Source organism: Amblyomma americanum, chromosome 7, assembly GCF_052857255.1.
Source record: "Amblyomma americanum isolate KBUSLIRL-KWMA chromosome 7, ASM5285725v1, whole genome shotgun sequence".
In the NCBI taxonomy this organism is placed as follows: domain Eukaryota; kingdom Metazoa; phylum Arthropoda; class Arachnida; order Ixodida; family Ixodidae; genus Amblyomma; species Amblyomma americanum.
Window position 1 is genome coordinate 44,571,130 of NC_135503.1, and position 24,247 is coordinate 44,595,376.

The window sequence follows — 24,247 nt, forward strand, 5'->3', positions numbered from 1 at the left end:
GGATGGTTGACTCGTTGAGGTCGTCTTCGAGCTGCCGCAGAATTCCCTACCTTTTCGGTTAACAGGATCGCTTTTCTCTTAAAATGACTGTCGTACTGAGCACGACGCATTGCCATCGCACACTGAATCAATACACCGCGAGCGACGCCACAAGAACACGATGCAGTGACGAACTGAGCGCGAGGTCGCAACAAACACAAAGTGACAGAGAACAACACTTTGACTTTGGATAGATGAGGATTTGGCTTCCGTGGTACCCATGTTGCCAGCATAAGATCGCAAAACTGCGGAAACCGAAACCAAGCTGATTGCTTGGAATGGCTGCACCGCGGCACTGCTTTAGGCCAATCGAAGTGCGGTATTCGATTATAACGAGAGGGTAGACTTTAAGGAGAAAAATATGGGAAAAAACTCGCGTTACATTCAAGTAAATACGGTATGTGTATGCAGACATAAGAGTTGCAACTATGCCTTTTGGGGCCACTGTAAGAATGATAATCCCCCCTGTACATTCGCATTACCACCATTCATCCTTCTGGATGGCGTAGAGGGTTAAAAAACTCTGAAAAAGGCTTTTGCTTCAATGAAAACTGAAGTTGAGAATATTAAGGTTTGCTTGATTAAGAGACTAGTTATTTTTACCATAGACAAAGCTTCGGTAAGCCAGATAGTTGCACATGAGGGGAATGCGAGCAAGGTCAATTCAGGTAAGTGTGCCTGGTTGCATGCATTCTTTGGGCAGGGTTGGCTCGTCGTAGTGGGGCAAGTGTTGTTGGGATGAGGGAATGCGATGCATTGCTCGCTTCGAGTGCCGTAGTGTGCTTATGTTGGGCACTAGAGCCTCAAGCGGGAAAAGAAGTCTGTGACAAAAACAAATCTCTGAGCCAGCCCGCTCAATCCGCGTGCTGCTGCATTGCGCAGCGTAGTTTCGTTTTTGCGCGCTTGTTTTGTGACAGCATTGTGGCCGTTCGAGTGGCTTCAGTGCGCGGAAACCGATAACGCGTGGGCTAAACGGTTTGTGTCCTATCGAGAACGACGCGCTTTCAGCGTGCCATACCGCACCCGTCGCTCTGCCTTCAGGTGTTGCAGGAGATTATGAAAGGGATCAAGTGGTTCCTCGCGTACTCGCTTGTAGTCCAAGTTGCCGCTCTTTGTTTCCCGAGCCGTCTTGTTACGTTTTGCTAGCAATGCCGTACCACTCGAGTGGCAGCCACTGACGTCACTACACTTGTGAGGAGATATTCAGTACATAACAGCATTTTAGAATGCCTCCCAGTAGCATTCGACGAGCTCCTTGGTCATGTAAGCTTCAAGGTGGTGTTACATTTTCGCCTAACGTTACACTATAAATTGTTTTCAAGTCATTGGTCTGCAAAATGTTTATTACTATTATCATTACTATTCCTTTTTTGCTTAATGTTATGCTATAAAGTGTTTTCAAATGATCGATCTACAAAATAATACTTATTACTATAAGATTCTCCCCTCCTTCGATATTTAATACCTGGCTTTGCTCCCGACAGTACATGAAACAAAGTGCTGAGTGAATGACCAAATGTATTGTAAAAGCGCATAGTTTGCAGGCATAAATTATAGGTTTCAGAAATGTCTTCTATGGCTGTGGTGTGTGAAAAGCGTTTCCTTATTAGTTTGAGCTACCCGCATTTGCATATATATTTGACATTAGTCTGGAAACCTCGCTACAGTTCTCAACCAAAAATTTGAAATTCCCATATTCCAAGGTTTTCGCCTTGAAAGAACAGAACAGAGGCACTCGTTCCTTTCAGCATGCCTCCTCTTTTGGTGTTGGTCGTTACTGGCCTTGAAACCATACTTTGTCCTTGACTAGATTCACAGGCAGGAGCATAGCTGCGTAAGGAAAGAAAATTTTATGCTGGTAACAGTCTCCATTTTGCGTCACAATATATACCTGCATAGAACACACGCGGCGCAGAAATGTGGAAAGTTGACAGCACTAATTACAGTATCTAATGCTTGAGAACAAGTTACCAAAATTGTTAAATTTCCTGAATGCAATAGCCTTTGGTGCCCGCGATATGAACCCTTCAGAATTTGCCTTTTTTTCTACAGGGTGTTACCTAGGACTTACACAATATTTAAAAATTTAAAACTCTGTTCCCACTTTGAGTTATTGATCAATTTGCTCTCGCCCTACCATAAGCTTGCCGTCCCGGTTAGCTCAGGTGGTAGAGAGACTGCTCCGGCGAAGCGGTGGTCTCAGATTCGAACCCCAGACCAGGACGAATTTTTCTTTAACTGAAGTTTCTGAGAAAGCTGTATAGCTTTCCTTTGTAGTCGTATGGCTGCGCTTGGGTTGCTTCCAATGAGTAATTATTCCCTTATTACAATATTTAAAAATGGATTTTAGGAGCACATTCTTCGGCATAACATTGTCAGCGGTGAAGTTCATTAGACTACAGTTAAGATGTGCTAACTGGCAGGCTGGTTTACTAATACTGAAAGGCTTTTACTGTTATTCCCCTTAATCACTGAGGCGTGTAGCCCGCCATAATTAATATCTGAGTTTTTAGTATTTTAAAAACGCGGTTACCCGTGGCGCCGTGGCCCGACAAATTGTGGCTATTTCTACGAAATGGAGTACTGGAGAGGTTGCTTTTCCTGCAAGCTTCTCGAAAGCGCATGTATTTTGGCGCGATGTAGCCAGAATTTGTGCGCCACAACGCCGAGGGTAACCGCGTTTTGGAAATTATAACGTATGGATATTAATTATGGTGGGTTACACGCCTCAATAATTAGAGCAACAGTAATAGTTAACTATTCAATATTGGTTAACCAGCCTGCTATTTAGCACGTCTTAGCGGTTTTCTGATGGACAATACTTTGCCGGAAAAGGCGCTCGTCTAACCCAAACAGGGGCACTGAGGACAACGGTATCAATTTTTTAAACGTAAAATCCGATGGTTCGGCATTTCGTGGTTTTTTGCCGCTTGTCCGCCAGCAAAAGGTGCGTATATTGCTAAGAGATTTGGGTCAAAAACTTTGATTCAAACTCTGATGACGAAGTAGAAGAGGCGTAAAGCGTCGGAAACAAGGACTCCGTGATTGCTGGCGGCGATTGCTCCCGCCTGGCAGCAGCCGAAATGAATACCGCCGGCCGCACGTTGAAGGCCTCTATCGGCCGTCGTCGATGTTTACGTCTGCACCAACGTTGCGATGGATCTCGATTCCGACAACGAACTTCTCGCAAAGAACTGCGGCTTGCATTCTGCGACCTTAACTCCACACAGCGTGCGATGCTTTTGAAGGCTGAGGCGGCGGGTCTGGTACGAATCAACGTTTACGAATATCCTAGCACCGATGAGTTGGCAGCGTCGCTGTCACCGCCGAGCCACCGTCACGACTGTTGTGTAGCGCCTGGTACATGCGGGCATGTTTAAATTCTGTAATAATAGTCCTCGTATGGCTGGTTATGCAGCTTAGCGTCTTGGCGCGTTGACGAAGCGAAGACACCCAGTGGTGCATGCCGTTGCACGAACTTCGTCCGAGGAGCTGTTGGAGGTCCTCTGCTGCTCCGCCTTTTGTAAATCGAGGCGCTTAACGAAACCATGCGGGCACGTAGAACGCATAGCCGCGAAGCACCCCAGAAAATACCGAAACTCAACTGGCCGCCTGTTGCGCTGTCAAGTGCAGGTTTACTTCAATTTCTCCTCAGTGTTCCTTTAAAAAGAGAGCTGCGAAAGCTTGACGCGAACATCAACTCAACTTATGAGCATTTCAGTTCTTGAGTGCTGTCTAGTCGCGATGCTTGTCACAATTTTATTTCTTAGTTTGTTCGGTGCAGAAAGCTTCTTAGTTGTGAAACTGGGTTGAACAAACAACTCGTAGTTCACACCAGAGTGTTCGAACTCGTGGGGTCCAACGTTACGTTTAAATCACGCGCCATGATGGGCCGGTCAGGTGTGACGATACCACTGCGGCCTTTTTTTTTTTTCGTGGTCACAGTTTTGAAATCGTTTTGCGCATTGCGGCCTCTTATGAATGATTTGGCACAGCGGAGACGTCTATAGCATTTCCGTATGTCGGATGAACTGGATGCCAGTTGCGTATGCGCAGTGGCACCAACTGGTCCGGCATACATCTACGCATAGTATGACTCCAGTGGGCTAAACCTCCTATTAAGAGTGCGTCACTGCCTTCAAACCAAATGATTCCCATCCCTCAATTCGAACATTTTTTTTTCTACCACACCATGCGGTACCGCCCTTCGTGCCTGCGGAACCAGCTCCACCCTACATACACACACTCTGTCACTACATCTGGGAATATCTATCTAGTCTTGTGTCCCGCCCACTCATTGCCCCACCCTCCTGGGAGACCGGCCTTCTGGCCACACGAGCCGGTGAACAGCTCAAGCTGATCGATTTGGGCCAGGCTGGAAGGAAAGGCCAGAGGGCTCTTGGACTTGGAACTTTCAAGAAGGTCTTCACCTTTTCTATTAAATAACATTTATTCTCTTTCTCTCAGAAACACTTTACGATGCGCAGCCAATGAAGAAAAGAATCGGTTCAGAAGAGTGAAGAAAACGGTAGTCCACAAAGCGCACGGAACGCGCACTGAACGAAGAGACTAACGAGGGACGAACAGTAGCATATATAGCAGCAGACGAAAATCGTGTGAAAAAGCTTGTACCTCAGTACAGGGATCCCGGAACAGGGGGGGGGGGGGGGGGGCAAGGGGGACGGTCGCCCCCCAACATTTTTCCAGAGGGGGCAGTGCCCCCCGCCCCCCAGTCTCCAATCGCTTGCACTTGGGTCAGATTTCTAACAATCGCAACACTTCAGTCCTAGGACTCTTAATGCAAAACACAGTAGGACTGAGCTACTTGGCTTCGTAGCCAGTTGTAAAGCATTTCGTATATGAGTGACCTAAACCAGTCATGTCCCAACAGAAGTCGACTGTCTGACCCGTGTACATGATCATGATTAGCAGCATTTAAACTATACACAAAGTTTTTTAATGCAATTGGTCACTCCCGTAAAGCTTCCCATCTACCTATAAAGCTTCCCATTTCAATTCGTTTTATATTGCCGTGAATATATTTGCCCCGTTCGTTCGCACTCAAAACCTCCGGCACGCGGCTTTATCATTTTGTTTTGTAGTGCGAGATGCGACCAGACTTGCCTCCATTGATCGTGGCCACGTGTAAATTCTTCCACAATTTTCCAGATTGTTGTAGTTGCTTTTGGTTCTTTATCTCGAAGTTCCTTACCAGCTTTAAATTGAGCGCGGCGAAGAACTGCAGGCATTCAGTTCGATGACCGCCGAGCACGCTTGCGGCTGTCGCCGCCGAGTCATTCATTTCTTAGTGGGCGCGAGCCAGCTTTTTAGACAGTTTATTTTGGAAGCCTTTTCGTTGTCTTCCTGACTGCTGGATTGTCGCCACCACAGCGTGACAGTTTGCATCAACCTTTGAGCCGCCGCCGCTCGGGGTCGTCTCTGCCGGTCCACGGGAGAGCACAGTGCAGGAGAAGCGCCCCATTCCATAATTTCCACATCACCGGCGAAAGGGATCAGATGCCTTCGTTCACGGCGTCGCCGTCGCCAGAAGCCGCACCCACGCTTTCTCGTGTGTTCTCCGAACTACAGCGGCTTTGGTCAAGGTATACCTCGATGGCGCCTGCCTGGCTCGTCGGTTCCCGTTGTCTGGGCCTCCGATCACAACAGTCTGCATAAGCGCAGGATGTCATTTAAAGCCAGACAGAGTGCCTACGCTGTATGCGTTCCGAAGCAGGACAAACTCTTCTTCATAAAAAAAAATGGCGTAATGAAACACGGGCTAAGACTTTTGTTTGCAACGGGTTTTAATGTGCAGCTGGAAGTTGTAGCAATTAGGGACCAACGTGTGCGCAAGAAAATTAGAAGCAGTATGCCAGGAACTATAACGGAAAAAAAAATTACCCCGGAAGTCATGGTTTGCTGGGGCGAACAGTTAAACCCTGTCCATTTAGTAGTATAAAAATGTAAAAATGGTTGCGCAAACCAGTTTGTCCCCAAAATGACTATCCTCTCTCCCCTTGTTACTCCTTTTTTTTCCTCAGAGGGAAGTGTCAATCGTATGTGGAAATCAGAAGCTATGGGGATAATAGGTCCTGCATTAATGCTCTTACAGAACTACGTACAATAGAAGTGCACAATAAATATTGGAAGGCTTTTTTTTTTTCAGAAGAAAAAGTTGCTAATCTAGGTGGCCCTGATGTTTCATCTAAGGGCCTCTTTATTTTACAGCGAAAAACTGTTTTAGGGAGCTAATCCGCGCCGGAAGTTGCAGACACGCTCGCCCTGCCAGCGCCGAACTGTCAAGTGCGAAAGAGCAGGTAGGGGTGGCGCAGTAACCGACACCCCGGCACAGGCTTTCGCCATAAATTACCCGCATGTCGTGGCATCGGCCCAGCCGGCGTGTCTCCGTATCTGTGTTTCAAGCGCGTATACTACTTAAGGATACAACAACGCAGGACATGTTACGCAACTTTGTGCACTAAGGTTATGGGGATATCAGACGCGGAACTGTGCGTATCCGTCTGTAATGATGACTTCGGAGAATTTGTCCCTTTTCAGCGTGTTTCCGGTCTAAAATCGGAACTAAAGGGAATATTCACGAGTTTTTAGGGAATTGTTGTTGAAGATATTGCGAACCTAATAAATAAATCACTGTCGTTATTGTACGAAATCGATGACGTTGCGGACGTTTATATAGGACGTTTTCTTATAGCACTAATCGAATATAAAGAACGTGGTTCCATCTCGCGTCTTCTCCCATGCCTCTTTGCACTTGTCTCGCCACTAAAGCCCCTCAGTTGCTTCATTGAGGGGCTTTACTCTCCACTGGACGCTTCTCACATTCCCGCTGCATCATCGATATGCAGTATGCTCTGCCGTGCATATTAATTGCATGTTGGCGGCTCAAGGATTCAGTGACTTGTATATATATTCCAACCGCAATCTTACTTTCGTCCATATCCTGAAGTTAGGGTGTCAAGCTGTGCGACAGGTTGGCCAATCTGGGAACAAATGGGGTACTCACGTTAAGCTGGCGGTCACACTAGCCTGAGTTGTTAAAGTTACGTTATGCTACTCGTTGTTTCCTTTGCTGTCACTAAGAAGTGCATTCTGGTTGGATGAAGCTTGAAGCTGGATTCAGAACTTTTCCTTTTTAACTTGTAGCCTTGGGTGGTGATGGTGGCCAACATTCCTAACGTGTCTCAACGTTTGAAATGTGACGTGGATCTCAGAAAAGGAAGCATTAGCACACGCAACGTGCAGTACTTGACAAATTCCGGTACATTGGGGTTAATTAATTTTTGTGGACAGCAAGGACTAATGAATAAATGCTATAAAATAATGCAGGAAAAAAGAGGGATTTCGAAAACTGCTGAAGGGAAAAATTAAAGGCCCAAAATAGGTTATTTTTGGCATTTAAAGAGGGGAATTTTCACTTACGACATTGAACATCACTGGTGTTCGCATAGAAAGACACATAAAGATCATAAAACGGCAGGACATGTACCAAAACACTCCGGATGCTTGCGGGTGATTCCACGACAGATCAAACTGCCTAAATATTTCAAATTTTTTATTTTCTGGATTTTTTCATATGTTATGCACACATTATCCAGTAGTCCAACAGTGAATGTCGTTTTGTGGAAATGCTAATATTTGAAGAGAAAAAAATTATAAACGACGTCGTGGCAGACGCAGCGTTTTCAAGCAGCTCAATTTCGCAAATTTGCAATGACGTAAGAATGTAGACGTGAAAGCTATGATGTATATATTTATCGTGCTAAATGTACAGATGAGGAGGAATATGCCAGGCTTATTTTCGCCATTTTGAGGAATTTGTCACTTACTGGAAAAAATTTCGAAATCGACACGTCTCAAACGAGGCTATTTTCAAGAATTTTTTTCTCCGCAATTATAGAGCACATCTTCAAATCTGCACAACAGATAAGCATCGAGCTGCTAAAAGACTGTACCAACTTTCATTTTTATATAATCTAGGGAAGTACAAGAAGCATTGCCCTAAATCTTGCATTTTTGAATATAGTGTTTTTCAAAAATCAAAGGGGAAAAAAAACCATCTCCAGTTTTTCCTAAAACTCCTAAAACAAGTCTCTAGAAGGAGGCAAAAAAGAGTATAAAAGAATGTGTTGCATTATTTTGATTCCGTCAATGTTATCCAAGCTCAAACTTGCAGCTTTTTGAGCATCGGCAGAAGCGCCTAATTGAGGGGGCGCTAGCAGCAAACACGGCCTCCGATGCTCTAAATTTTCCCCCAGATCCCAAGACAGACCTTTTCCATCGAGAGAACATACCTAATTACTTTTTGTGGACAAACACCGATCTGTGACGTAAGCAGGATTCTGTGGCGCCGCTATCCCCGAGTGCGGGTAAAACCATGGTAGTACGGCACATAGGAATTCATCTAAACAAAAGCTCTCAATGTAATTTTCTGGCTGCACAGCGCACCTATAAGGTTGTCTTTCATTAAAAAAAAAAAGCCGACTACATCATAGAAAGGAAAGTGGAAGGATTCAACGTCATTTCAAAGCCAATGTTTTTTTTTTTTTAAATATCACAATATGTGCCTGCCAGAGACATTTTACAAATCCACATTATGTACTACAGGCTCTTATCATCTCTTATTATTGGAGGACGGTCTAATTTACTCATTTTGGAGTCCCTGTGGTAGGCAAAAGCTTAAAGAAAATTGTACATAATTTCAGGGAATGCCTACTCCAGCATAGCTATAACCGATGCAGCATATACCAGCATAACCAATCGAAATAAATGAAGCGGCTAAAAAAGAAACCAAAAACGCGAATTGGAAAAGAAAATTAGCCACGGTATGCATGGAGTGGAACGACAAAGCGAGAGCCTGGGGTACGCACGGCTTCATAGATGTACTGAGCAGTAAGAAAATTACGCACAAAACTAAATTTTCTTTACATGCGTTCCTATGGGCCGCACTTCCAGTTGTTAGCCGCACGCGGCAATAGCGGCCCTACCGAATCCTGCTTACGTCACAGATCGGTGTTTGTCAAAAAAAAGAAGTAATTAGGTATGCTCTCTCTTCATGTAAAAGCGTCAGTATTGGGATTTGTGAAAAATTTAGAGCAGCGGAGAGAGTGTTTGCTGCTTCCGGCCCCTCATTTAGGCGCTCCTGCCGATGCTCAAGAAGCTATAAGTTTGAGGTTGGACAACAATCTAAATAAAATAATCCAGCAAGCTCTTTGGTATTCTTTTTCGCCTCCTTCTTTTTTATTTTATTTCATTGGTTTTAATAGAGAGTTGTTTCAGGACGTTTTAGAAAAATTTGGGATGGGTTTTTTTTTTCTTTTGATTTCAGAAAAACACTACTATGTTAAAAAAAATGCCAGATTTAGGGCAGTACTTGTACTTCTCTATAGTTTATAACAGTGAAAGTCGCTACACTTTTTTAGCACCTCAATGCTTATCTATTGTGGAAGTTTGAAGGAGATGTGTGTTATATTTACGGAGAAAAAATTATTGAAAATAGCCTAATTTGGGACTTGTGCCCGTATAATTTTTTATTTTTCTAGTAAGCGACAACTTTTTCACAATGGCGGAAATAAGCGTGGCATATTCTTTCTTACCTGTACTATTAGCACGCAAAATATATCTATCATGGCTTTCATATATTGATTCCTACGTCATTGCAAATTTGCGAAATTGTGCTTTGCGTGAGAACGCTGCCTCTGCCATGACGTCGTTTACAATTGTTTTTCTCCGGAAATATTACCATTTTCACTAAACAAATCCACCGTTGGCCTGCTGAATAATGTGCGCACAATTTATAAAATAATGAATATTAAAAATATAAATATTTGGGCAGTTTGATCTCTCTTAGGATGATCACATTCGCTGAACGTATATTAAGATAGATTACTCATCCGACCTCTCAGAACTCGTGGCGCTCCGGTTTTGTGGAACTGTATTTATTTGCAATAGACGTCTCACCAGCTCAAAACAAAAAAAAAGACTCTTACCACGATTACAATATTCCGTAGCGCGTTATTACACAGCAGCTATTGTGGGTGATTTCAGCGAATTAATGACGTTTTGTTATTTACGTATTGTACTCCTGCGTAGCGCTTCTGCTTCGGCAGCTTTCGCAGCTGAATCTTGGCGGCGCTGGCACTACGCTTCTGCACGGGCGGCGCGTTTCTGATTACGATTGCCGAATATCGTAATCGTCCAGCGAATTTTTTACAGCTGCTCTGTCATAACGCATTAACTAGTACCGTAATCGTACCAGTTTCTATCCTTTCTTAATCCCTTCCCGATGGGCGCTGAAACTTTTTTGGACGTCTTGGGGACGTCTGAGACGTCCTGCGGACGTCCAATGAAGTTTCAGTGCCCATTGGGTTCCTTCAATGTGCTGTCCAGGCGCGCCCCCTCTGTGTGGCTGCTACCGCGCGTTTCCTTGTAACTATATTTATGATACACAAACGAGCACAGGGCGCCCGAGAGCTGCTTGGAAGCGGTTGACGGCGTCTTACGACCACGTACCCCACCAACTGCATCCGCCCTTTTCTCTCGGACCGGACCGCCCAGCTCAGCCTCGGTCCCCTGCTCTCCGACCTTATCCCCTCCGGCAGCAGGGCTACGTACCCCTAAGGCCCGGTCCTTTCCCCCCTGCTCTTCAATATCTCCCTAGTGGACATCCCCCACCTCTTCTCCGTGTACGCTGATCACATTACTCACGGGTAATGATGGGACCATAGAAGAGCCCACAAGTAGCGGCGGGTACAGTTGTTGCGGCCTCCTCATACTCCGCGGACGGACGACATCCAAAGTCCCCCGTCCGCCTATCGCCATCTCCCTGGACGGCACCCCCATCCCTGAGGTCCTGTCCTCAGGATATTGGGCATGTTCTTAAATCACCTCACATCCAGTACAATCACGCCTCATTCGCCGCATTGCCAACAAACACCTTATCATGAAAGAAGCTGACCTCCGCCGCCTCGTACAGGACTTCGTGACCAGCCGCCTCACCCACTCACTCCCGTACCTCTTCCTCTCCCGCATAGAACGCGATAAGGCCAATTACCTTATCAGACAGTCCTACGAATCCGCCCTGCACCTCCTCAAATACACCTCCACCCATAACCATCTCCGACTAGGAGTCCACAATACCCTGGACGAGCTGTGCGAAGCATATCGCACCGCATAACTCCACCGTCTCACACAAGCCAAAGCGGATCGCCAAATTTTTCATCAATTGCACATCAGCTTTCCACACCACCCGGTTGATATCTCCCCTCTCCATAACCATTCACTCTCGCCTCCATGTCAACCCCCCCCCCCCCTGCCGAAAAACATGCACCCTCTTCACCACATCCCCAGAAGGAGAGCACGAGCCCAAGTCCTTCGCCACGAATTTTCGCACAGACACGGGATAGTCCACACCGACGTAGCTGAATATAGCGACCAGGCCGTATATGTTATAGCGGAGATTGATCACGCCAGTCTCCATCACGACCACTTCCATTCATACGTGGAATCCAGCTGAAGGTGAGAAAGCCACCATTGCGTTGGCCATCACCTCCACCCCAACCTTCCGCATCCTTAGCGATTCTAAAACCTCCATCCGTATTTCGCATGGGCAGAGTCCACCCCTTCACCAACTCCCTCCTCCGCCCCTTTACTCTAAGTCCCCGCCACTGATATGAGTTCCCGCGCACTCTTCGCATCCGGCTAATGAGGCCGCCAACAACTTTGCTCGAGGTTTCGCCAACCGAGCTGTTGACGACCCATACCTCCGGTCTGCTAGGGAGCGTATATAATTATATATCACGAGATCACTTCACACTGTATAGGAACACCCGCCTCAAACACCCCTGCCCGCATAAATACCTCACCAAGCCACAGCAAGTTGCCTGGCGACAACTCCAAGCCCACACTTGCCCACACCCCTCTCACACACGACCCACGTCACGGCTGTTTAAAAAAAAAATGAAGCTTGATTGGCTACAGAGTTGCGGGTTGGGCTATATTATTATTATTAATTGGTTTTTGGGGAAAGGAAATGGCGCAGTATCTGTCTCATATATCGTTGGACACCTGAACCGCGCCGTAAGGGAAGGGATAAGGAAAGGAGTGAAAGAATAGAGGAAGAAGGAGGTTCCGTAGTGGAGGGCTCCGGAATAATTTCGACCACCTGGGGATCTTTAACGTGCACTGACATCGCACAGCACACGGGCGCCTTGGCGTTTTTCCTCCATAAAAACGCAGCCGCCGCGGTCGGGTTCGAGCCTGGGAACTCCGGATCAGTAGTCGAGCGCCCTAACCACTGAGCCACCGCGGCGGGCTATATTGATTAACGTTCTCGTGACAGAGAGGGTGTTTTGACAAAAAACGGAGCGTCTTTAAGCAAGACATATAGAACCGTCACCGCCACAGGCCGTTTGCACCAGCAAATTGCGATGACGTCCAATACGTTTTGTGTTTGCGGACATCTGAGGCCAGTTTACACCGCCACCCACTTCTAGTCAGCGATCACAGTCCATTTATAGCTGTCTACACTAAAAATAACGTAATGAATTTGAACCGAATTGGGGGGAAAGAAAATACCATTTTTAGCTCCAAATTTCTCAGCCATAAATATCTTTTGTGGCTTAAAGAACGTCCATGGAGCAAAAAAAAAAAAGGAACAAGCGAATTTCATTCTACTCTTATGCCACAACCTGAGACACTGTGCCGGTGAGGTAATCCACGCTGTCGCAATCCTCACGTACGTTATAAAACTTAAAAGGAGGACGCCGACCAAAAGTAAAAAACAAAAAACAACAAAATGACGTTTCGGCTCCCGTACGGGAGCCTTGTTCACAATGAGAAGGATTAGAATGCATCAGGATTAAATACGTTTGAAAAGAGGGCGCAGGGAGCGTGCGTATACAGGAGTTAGATTTCCAGTGTTGCGATTGAGGGTGCGATTAGTCGTTTGAATGAATAATGATTCGAGGTGAAGGCGACGGTACAGATTCTTTTCAGTTGCCAGCACGTGTGCCCTACCCCAGTCAATATCGTGGCCAGTCAATACGGAGTGTTCGGCGATAGCATTAGAGTTCACTTTTTTGTTTTTAACGTCATTACAATGTTCTTTTAGGCGTCTATTAAAATCACCAGTCTCGCCGATGTAGACGCTGTCACAATCAGAGCAGGGGACGCTGTAAACAACGCCAGGGTACTTTTCTTTGGGGAGAACGTCTTTGACGTTAACCAGCGCATGCCGAAGTTTCCTTGTGGGGACATGGGCAACGTGAACTTGGAATGTGCGCAGAACACGCGCCAAGGCTTCGCTTATTCCAGGTGTGTAGGGAACAGCGGCACGTTTCAGAGGGGACAACACGGGAGTTTCACGTGTCGGGCAAGATAACTGCTTTTCAGCGGATGCCACAAAAGCAGCTGGGTACTCGTTTCGCGCGAGTTCTTGCCGTACAGTACCAAAGTCGACTGCCCGATCTTCAGGGAAACTGCATACGCGTTCTGCGCGTTTGAACAAGGTTGTGGCAACAGATTTCTTTTGATTAGCCGGGTGCACAGATTTGAAGTTAAGGTATCTTCCGGTGTACACAGAGGGATACACAGGTACAAAAACCTGAAGGGACACTTATGCTCCGCCTTAAGGGCATGACGCGATAGCGTTAATGGGTGCCTTCAGTGCCCTGGGGTCCTCTTTGTGTATCACTTCGCAAATACGGACACCGAACATTCTACCTTGCGCCATCACATCACGCTTAACCTACCCTTAATAGTACAATAAGATTCCTCCCGAGCAGGAAGAAGACGACGAAGTGCATCCTTGTGGAACGCTTTCAGTCAGTCTCCAGCTTTTTTCTGTGTTTTTACGTGTATACTGCGGGGATGTCGTCCCCCGTCATACGGCGATGGATCTGAACCCTTCTGGGCATCCGAATGGCCTGGCGGCCTTCTCCTCGAGCTCGTCGAGAAAGCGGGGCAGCCGTCCGAGCGACCCCGACAGCGATGACACCATCGAGTACCTCAGCGAGGCCAGCAGTGAGGACGGCTTTGAGACTTACCTCAGCCGGAAGACGAAGAGAAGACTTCTAAGAGCCGGATCGTCATCCAGTGAGTCCACTGTAAAAGCAAGTGGCAACACACCGGCACACACCATCCTCGTCCTTCCTGTGCAGCCAACCGAGAACATGAGGCGGCTTAACAGGCAAGTCGTCTCTGTAGAACTCGAGGCCCTCGTGCCTAACGAAATCAAAGACGTTCGAGTGAATGCGCGGAAGAACATTGTAGCCGTTGATGTCCACGATGCGGCTGCGCTGGAACCACTGCGGGCCATAACTCAGCTCGGCGGTTTACCAGTATGTACTGTTATCCCGCTCGACGGGGATGAGTCCTCTTCCGGCGTAATCTATGATGTCGACGAGGCTATCACGCGAGATTATTTGCCCATACTCGTGAGGCCGGCAAATGAAGACACCGTAATTCTACGGGTATCACGTCTGGGCAATTCCCGTTGTGTGGAGATTTTGTTCCAAGGCGACAGCCTTCCATCACACGTGAAGGTGGGCCATTTCCGTCATGCCGTGCGGCCATTTATTCCGAAACCCCTGCAATGCCACAAATGTTTGAAACTGGGTCATGTGTGCGGGGTCTGCGACAACACGAGAGTGTGCTCTCGTTGTGCCGGAGCTCACAGCGCTGAGTCCTGTAATGCACAAATGCTTAAGGGTTCCAACTGCAACGGGCCTCATGACGCCCCATCTAGGAATTGTCCGCGCATAAAAAAAACGAGCGTGCCGTTCTAAAGCAAATGGTTCGGGACAATTCTACGCACCGTGAAGCTGCCGCGACTGTTGGGAAAAGGCGTTCTCGTCGCAAGAACTCAAGAAAGCCTATTGCAAAAAACAACCACATCGACACGCCCACGGCACCTCCTTCTCAACCTCCTCCCGTGCCGCCACGTACAAGTGTGTCCAGTCCGCGAAATATCGCCAAGGATAATCAGACCTCTTCGTGTGCGGATGCTTATGGCCAGCGCTTCCGCCGTTACGTTCTGCTGAGCCTCCTCAGCGCAAGCTCCCATCGCCGATCTCACCTGTCGTTAGAGATGGGCTCCCCGAGCAAGATCGCCAAGCCCTCGTCATACTCAGGACGGTGGTCAACGCCATTCGCCCTTTGATACAGGCCCTGCAATCGTCAACCGCCCGAAGCGTCCTACTGGTGATGGACCCTCTGGTCTACAAGATTTGGTCTGGCACTACAAGATATTTAAAACAATGGCTGGTCAGCTGCCCACGTTTCGTGAAGAAGTCAGGGGCGCTCCGGTCTTCCAGTGGAACGCAAGAGGCCTAAAGTCACCAATCCAAGTTTTCGGCAATATGTTTTCAACAACCACTTCCCGATATTAGTCATGTGTGAACCTTACTTATCACAAGCAATCAGGCTTTCCGGGTACGAGCCCTTCTTTGCTCCGACATGCGGGGAACGCAGCAAAGTTCTGGTCTACATCCGCAGCGACATAACGTACGTTTGCTGCCCAGTTCAAACCCACAATGACAATCAGTACGTGTGTTTCATAGTCAAAAAAGGATCTATAGAGTTCACACTGATTGCGGCGTATGTCTACCCTTCCTCTCAATTGGACTGCGAGAGGTTCAAAACAATTACGGAGGCAACCCGGGCTCCTTGGATTATTAGCGGAGATTTCAACGCCCACCACCAACTGTGGGGAAGTCCTATAGTCAACGCCAGAGGGAGGAATCTGGCCTTATTTGTTTCAGAAAATGAACTTTACGTAATGAATGACGGCAGCCCGACATACCTGCGAGGCAGTTCATACAGCAGCTGCCTAAACCTGACGCTAGTTTTACGGTTTCTGCGCCGTCGTGTCCAGTGGTTTTCTGTTGTGGAGACCCACGGGAGTGACCACATACCTACCTACCTCAAGATTCCAGGTCTTGGGGCGTCCGGCCCAGCTAAACACGCGCACATCGATTGAACGGCATTTAAAACTCGAATGGAAGAGGCGTGCAAAGAAGCCCTCACTTCCAGTTTGGAGGACGATATAGCAACAGCAGTGAAGGATGCTAGAGGCTTCCTCACGTCAACTAGAATGCGCACCGAATTTGATGTCGAATTAGACCACCTACGTGCTATTCGTCGGCGTGCAGAAAGACGTTACAGAGGGACCAAATGCGTAAGGGACATCAGAGAGGCGCGTCTTGTGCAGAAGAAAATCAAGCGACGAATGGACACGCTGGCGGAACAGCGCTGGAAGTCCTTCTGTCAATCTCTGGATCCTCGAAAGCCCATGTCCCTCATTTGGTGGACAGTGCGGGGGCTTCGAACGCTTCCACAGCAAAGACAGCCTTTCTATGCGTTGGCTCTACATCAAAACCGCCACCAGATTGAAGTTGCAACTGACTTCTGCAGAACAATCGCGGGTGCAGTGACTACCTCGGGTTCCAGCGTGTTCCTCCTGCATCACGGCATTCAGCGATGGATGTTGTCTTTACTCGTGAGGAACTTGATGCTTCCCTTGCAGAATGTAAGCGTTCGTCTGCACCAGGTCCAGACGGCATTACGTATGCTGCGCTGTGCCACCTTGGCCACGACGCGCGTAGAGAGCTACTCAGCCTTTACGACCACTCGTGGCAAGATCGAGTTCCTCCCCAGTGCAAATCCAGTCGCACGATACCATTACTAAAACCAGGGAAATCGCCGCTCGACCTGTCATCATACAGGCCAATAGCTTTGGCCAGTTGTGTGGGAGAAGTCATGGAAAGAATGCTTCTGGCGCGTCTTGAGTGGTACCTTGAGCACAGTAACGTGTATTCTAATGCCATGGCGGGTTTCCGCCGGGGTCGCTCCTCTATAGACAACGTCATTGATCTTGTGTCCACAGTACAGCAACAGAAACGCCAGAAGCGCATGCGCGCTACACCTTTTCTTGATATCAAAGGTGCATACCGTAACGTGACACATGAGGCCATCCTTGATGCGCTAGAGGCTGTTGGAGTCGGTGGACGGATGTTTTGGGCGGGTCCAAAGCTATCTGGCCAAAAGGACATTTTTTATTATGTGTGAAGATGGCTCCACACCCGTGCATTGCACCTACCGGGGCGTGCCCCAGGGCGGAGTGCTCAGTCCTACTTTGTTTAATCTAACATTTATAAGACTCCAGGAGTACCTACCTAATACCGTCCAGATCTCTATGTATGCCGATGACATCTGCATCTGGGCCTCCTCTGTGACGCGTCTCCAGGTGCGAGCAAGACTTCAGAGGGCAGCAACCATAACTTCCTCCTATCTCAGAGAACAAGGTCTGCGTGTGTCTCCTTTTTCTATTTACGCGCCAAAGTATGACTCGTTATCAGCTAACTATTGACGGCCATGTCATTGCCTATCGTGCATAATAATAATAATAATAATAATAATAATAATAATAATAATTGGTTTTTGGGGAAAGGAAATGGGGCAGTATCTGTCTCATATATATCGTTGGTCACCTGAACCGCGCCGTAAGGGAAGGGATAAAGGAGGCAGTGAAAGAAGAAAGGAAGAAAAGGGTGCCGTAGTTGAGGGCTCGGGAATAATTTCGACCACCTGGGGATCTTTAACGTGCACTGACATCGCACAGCACACGGGCGCCTTAGCGTTTTTCCTCCATAAAAACGCAGCCGCCATTTTTTTTATGGAGGAAAAACGCTAAGGCGCCCGTGTGCTGTGCGATGTCAGTGCATCTCATCGTTTTTTAGGAATTGTTATAGATCGGAATTTATCATGGAGCCCGCATTGCAGCATTGTAAAGAAAAAGCTAATCTTTATAACACACATGCTCAGATTTCTTGGCGGAAAATCATGCATGGGGCTTGTCTATTCTATCAATGCTGCAACTCTACAGAGCACTCTTTTGGGGATTTTTGCGGTATAGTGCACCAGTGCTTTCAAGCAAATGCAAGACGAATTCGCGTGCCCTCTAAACTATACAAGGTCAGGCACTTCGCACATGCCTGGGTCTCCCTCGCAGCGCATCAACAGTTGCTACCATTGCAATCGCCCAGGACTACCCACTCTCTTGACACCCTGCGGATCCACATAGGGCATCTAACAAGGATTCCGCAGCACCCTCTTGTGTCAGTGGTGAATCAAAGACCACACGCAACGTTTTCGAAGGTTATAGCAGCCCACCAGTCGTCCATCCCATCACAGTTCACCCCGGCAGCACGGCCTTACTCTGCGCTGTGGTGTCTGCGGGAGCCATGCGTGCGCCTTACAATTCCGGGCATAACGAAAAAATCGAATTTATCGACACCGGCCATTAAACAGTTTACACTCTACCTACTCCACGCCGCATATAGTCACCGCACTCATGTGTATACTGATGGCTCGGTCACAGGTGCAAGTTCAACCTACGCCGTGGACATTCCTGCGAGACAAGACCAGTATTATATTCAGCAAACTTCGCGTCGGACAACCTCCACCGGGTCAAAATTGGCCGCTCTTCGTGCATCTATGCAGTACATCGGTGCACAAACACCCCACAAATGGGCTGTGTTCTGTGACTCAAAAGCAGCCTTACAGCGTCTTAATTCTGCTTTACGCCATGGTGATCACGATCAACTCGTAGCTGAATTGAGACATCTCCAACACCAGGCGCAGGAAGAGGGTCATGACATCGTCTTCCAGTGGATACCGAGACACTCTGGCATTGTTGGAAACGACGCAGCTGACGCTGCAGCTCGAGCAGTTCACGGCAGTGCCAACATCGTCCAGATACCGTCGACAAGAGCCGACGCAGCAAGACATCTGCGAATGCTTGGCCGAAGAGAGCTTTTAGCGTCATGGTCTTCTACTAGCAACTCCACATGCCGTCTGCACCGCCTAGACCCCTTACTCCAACTCAGTCCTCCGTCCGGCCTCTCCCGCTGCGATGCTACGCCGTTGTGTCGCCTGTGGCTGGGAATGGCGTTCACAAATGCCTACTCCCACTTAATCGCAATGGCAGACTCCTGCGTGTGAGATCTGTGGGTGCGACGAAACTATAGAACACCTTCTTTGTAACTGCCCTCGGTTTCAGCGTGAGCGTGCGCTCCTGGCTGCAACACTCCGCCGTTCAGATCCTCGGCCCCTTAGTGAAGCCAAGATTCTGGGTCCTTGGAGTAAGCCTTCATCGCAGAGGACAGCTTTGAAGGCACTTTTCAAGTTCTTGAAGGACTCTGGACTGAGTGCAAGGTTGTGAACTGTCAGTGTGTGCCTTGTGTACCCTGCAAGTAATGGCCAACGGACACGTGTAAAAGTGATCATCTCCCTTTGTTCTCTCCCCTTTCTCTCCCTCCGTTCCCTTTCCCACGTGTAGGGTAGCATACCGGGCGCTGCCTAGGTAACCTCCCTGCCTTTCCGTTTGTCTTTCTATCTCTCTCCCGAGCAAGTACTCCTTTTCTGTCGCCTAGAGTCTTCCTGCATTCCCATATATAAAGAATTGGTCATTTAATTTCAAAGTCAACTTTATTTTCAGCATCCAACGTCCATTGGACAGGAGTGATGTTGAGAGGAGGGGGGTGGGGGGGGGCAAGCAAAAAGCCTTAAAAAAGGCTTGACCAGGCCTGCACCCTGTGCAGGTGACAGCGACGCAGTGCTGACATAAAGAGGTGTATGCAAATTAAAAGAGAAAAAAAAAGAAAATGAAACAAATTGGACATGTAAGCAAAAATCTAACTCACGGTGAGCACAGTTTCACTTCATGCACGACAGAGAAACGATATATGGAGAAAAGGGTTTATACTACAAAAACCTGGGACAAATTCGTACTCGTTTTTTGCACACTAGCATTAAAAAAGGCTTGCCAAGGCCCGCACCCCGTGCTGATGAATGCGACGCAGTGCTGACATAAAAATCTGTATGCAAATTAAAAGAGAAAAAAAAGAAAATGGAACAAAAATACACATGTTAGCAAAATTTAAACTCATGGCGAGTACATTTTCACTTCAGGAACGAAAAAGAAACGATATATGGAGACAAGGGTTTACACTACAAAACCTTTGGACAAATACGCGCTCGTTTTTTGCACACTGTAATAACAAAGAAAAATGTCAAGGCAATAATAGTGCAAGGAGCAAAAAACAAAAACAAAAACAGCAGGCGCAGAAAAATGTAGCTAACAAGAATGTTTACTTATGCAAACTAGGAGGCTATAGGCTCGAGAAAAAGCAATATTATACATGAAAAAGATAGAACATTGCACAAAGCACGTTGGGAATGTGCAATTAAATAAGAATTTAACATAGTCGGCAAGGTGTACCGTAGCATCTGGCGACCGTAATTTGTTCGCGTGTACGGTAGCTGCCTCGGTTCCGAGTTCCTTGTGTCATAGACAGTGTGACGTAATTTCAGAGCCGCAAGTTCCTTGAGATAAGGGTCATTTTTCTTCATCGAAGTTTGATAGCATGAGGCAAGAAGTGAACTGTAAAGATTAGGAAGTGGGACTAGACCTAGTTTCTCAAACATTGGCCCGGTGTGTGCATCGTAAGCAGCATTAGAAATGATACGCACAACTCTATTTTTAGCAACTTATGTATTTTGGTGATATTCGTAGCAGTGGTAGTACACCACACTAAGTAGCAATATCTTAGTGTGGAGAAAAGCAGGCAATGATAAAGCAATAATTTTATTTTTTGCGGCAAAAGAAAACGCAAGCGCGATGTTATTCCGACGCTGTGAGATATTTTGGAGCAAGTCATTTGAACGTGAGCGTCCCACGACATGTTTTCTTGGAAAAGAACTCCGAGACTTTTGACAACGAACACCATTTCAACGCTGGATCCAGCAAGGCTAAGATTGAAGGTTACGTTCGCAGGTTTGTTTTTTTGAGCGGAATAAAACTGCTTTCGTTCTCGAAACATTTATGGGTAGAGAGTTTACCATGCTCCAGTTTGTTAAAAGCGCAAGTACATTGTTTGCTTTATATTTGAGTTCGGTCAGGCTAGGTCCAGGAAAGAAAAGACTCGTGTCATCGGCATATACGGTAAATCTAGTATGATCACTAATGTTTACTACGTCATTTACGTAAGTGTTAAGTAATAATGGGTCGAGCATGCTGCCTTGAGGAACACTACTCCGAGACGTGTAAAATTTGAAGTGCAACTATTTACTTGCACTTGCTGCTGTCGATTTCTTAAGTTTGCAAAAGCATCATAAATATGCCTCGAAAACCGTACTGTTCATATATCGCATACATTCGTACATCGCAGGGAGTCCTGATAACCATGCGGCTGGCGCTCTGGTGCAGCGGTTAAGCAATGAGTCACTCCAACGGCAGGTTGGCAGGTCGTATATATGACTAACCTTCGCTTATTACGAATGAGTGCGATGCTACAGCCAATGGCGATCGTCTCGGATACAACGAACAACCCTGGCCGCACCACACGGTTATAGCGAACGAAGAGGCGCCGTAAACTCACCCCCGAAGTTGAAGAGATCGCGCTCCCGCAGCAATCGCAGACCAAAGAGCGAGCGTCTCTCAACCCTCGTGACATCAGCGAAGAAAGAGCATGTCCACCTAAAGAGCAATAAAAAGGCGTCATTGAAACAGTAAGTAAGCGCCGGCCAAGCGTGCGCCGATGGCCTACAAGGTCTGTCTATCATTGCCTGCGTGTTCGCCGGCTGAGCAAAGCATCCCAAGTGGGAGACAGGGGCAGCGTCCAGAGCGCATGGTCGTGGATCAACTAACAGCAGTGATCTGAGTAGATTTAATGCCTTGCTGATCATGCTGACCACATGGTAGGGGTCGCCTGCCACGTTGGACCCATCTTATGTGCTGCTGCCGTGTGCATGCAGGCAGTGACGGTCAGCGGACAGTGCAGCTGATACATTCTGTGCCACGAGTGCTGCGCTACATTCGTCGCTGCATAGGCCAAGGAACGATAGAAGAAGCTGTCGAAAACACATGAGATCGTACGCATGTAGAATGCTGCAGCGCGTCGCTTATGCATCGCTGGCCAGATGTTTCCTCGGATGACTGTGTTCGTACGAACAAAATCGCAGAGCCGCCAGTGCTCCTCGGAAGCCGTTGTACGCCAAGTACGGACATTCACCTACCGCTATAGGAACCTGATGAGGCCTACCTGCCACCAGCTGCTGTGGACGCTTCAACCACGATTCGTTCTATCTCGTCGGTAAAGCTGACCGTTGGCAACAAGGTTCTCAGCGAGGGGAACATGACCGCCCTGGATCTGCTTTGTACACACACATAACACAGTTGTTGTTTTTTTTTAAAAGAAATAAACACCCCTCTTTTGTGAACATAATATTTTTGGCTGTAGTAAGGCGAGTCCACGTACTACGAACATCAGATATAACGAACCATATTCGCGTGACCGTCAGGTTCGTTATAAGTGGGCTCGACTATAATTGAAGGGATACCAAAGAGGCCTTTGTCCTGAAGTGAACGTATTAAGGCTGCTGCTGCTGATGATGATGATGATGATGTTGATGCACTTATTAGCAGAATAGCCACCGAAACGACGCAACTGTAGGAGGCTGCACATGCCTTGAGCAGCGAACAGCCACTATTGCCATTGTAGCAGCTTACCTAATATAATCACGAAAAGATGTTGCCGTCATATTGCAGATTTTACTGTCTCGGCCACTGCGCAGCTCAATGGATGCCGGTCAATAATTTACACAGGCGATTCTTGGGTTACCGATTACGGCACTTTCTAGAACGACAACGAAAGGAAAGGCAGGTATACGTAGGCCAGACATACGCAGGGTTGGCTACCCTATACTGGTGGTATTGATTAGAGATTATTTATTGTTTGTGTGAGTGAGTAATAACTTTATTGAGTGTCCGGCAGGGCTTAGCGCGACCGGGCCTAGGTCTCCCACGTGGGGACGTCGAGATCTTGTCTCTTCGCCGCTTCGGGGGCCTGCTGGACGGCCCAGAGTTGGTAATTGAGGCTGGAGCTGCGCAGAGCGGCGGACCACCTCAACGACAGGGTTTCAGTATTAACATCGGTTAGGTGTGCCTTACACTCCCAGAGTATGTGTGTAAGTGTAGCTACGCCTGTCTTGCAGACCTTGAACGTGTTCCTGTTATATATTTCGAAGTAGGTCCTGTTGTATTGCAGCGGGTTCGGGTACGTGTTTGTTTGTAATGGCCTCCAGGCGACTGCCTGAGCTCTGCATAGTTTGTTGCTATGTGGAGGATAGGTCCGGCAGGCCAGGTAGAGGGCTTAGGTTAATTCATTGAAGCTCATCAGCTTATCTCTCCTCCCGTCTTCACCATGGCTCTCTCCGGCACGGTTTGCTCCACACATGGGGGACGTCGCTCCGCACCTCACCAACCTCAACGAGGTAGCTCACTCCGTCGCACAAGGTCTCGCAAAGCGTGCCGGAGAGAGCCATGGTTCCAAGTAGTAGTAAGTGTGTTTAATTCAAATATAATAACAAAAGGAAGGTAAAAGATTTTTGCTAACTCCAGCATCTGCCATCACTGCGGCGGCGGCACCTGAGCTGGGGCAGCGGAAATAAAGGATAGCAGGCAGTTTGAAGAAGTGAAATGAAAGAGGTGAAGGGACAGTAAGGAAGGATAGGGGGAGAGGTTTGAAAATGGAAAATAAAGCTGCGTAGCACGTTTCACTGTCTTTGTCGAGGTCACGTTCGCTGCGCTACACTGAGGATTGGGGTGGGAGATTGAAAGCAAATCTCAATAGAGATAAAGGGAACGGAAAAGAAAAGAGAAAAGAGGAAAGTTGAGCTCGTCGCTGAACGTGACCGTATAGCCATGGAGTGTTTTGATGTCAATAAAAACAAGGTACACAGTGTGTTTATAGCCGGGCGCTGAAGCCTGTGGCTCTTAATATCGAAACAGCGCTTTGACATTATTCTGCACTAATGAAAGTTAAGGCCACGAACTTTGGAAGGTTGTTGTCTGTTAAGGCGCTTTGGTGTCCATGATTTAGTATTGCGGATCTTTCTTTTTTGTTCGCTTGTAGCTCCACATAGTGTGCGGAGTTTTGTACGTCTTCACTGCTGCGCAACCGCGATCACATGTCTCACACCTTCTGTTCATTACTCAAACGACCGATCAGCTTCTTCTGCGCGCGCTCGTTCGCATTGATAGCTCACGTTATGTGAGAAATTTGGCTCGGAGGAGTTGTGCGGCAAGCGGCGGCAGAAGCATGACCCCATTCCTGTCCAGAATGCCTCG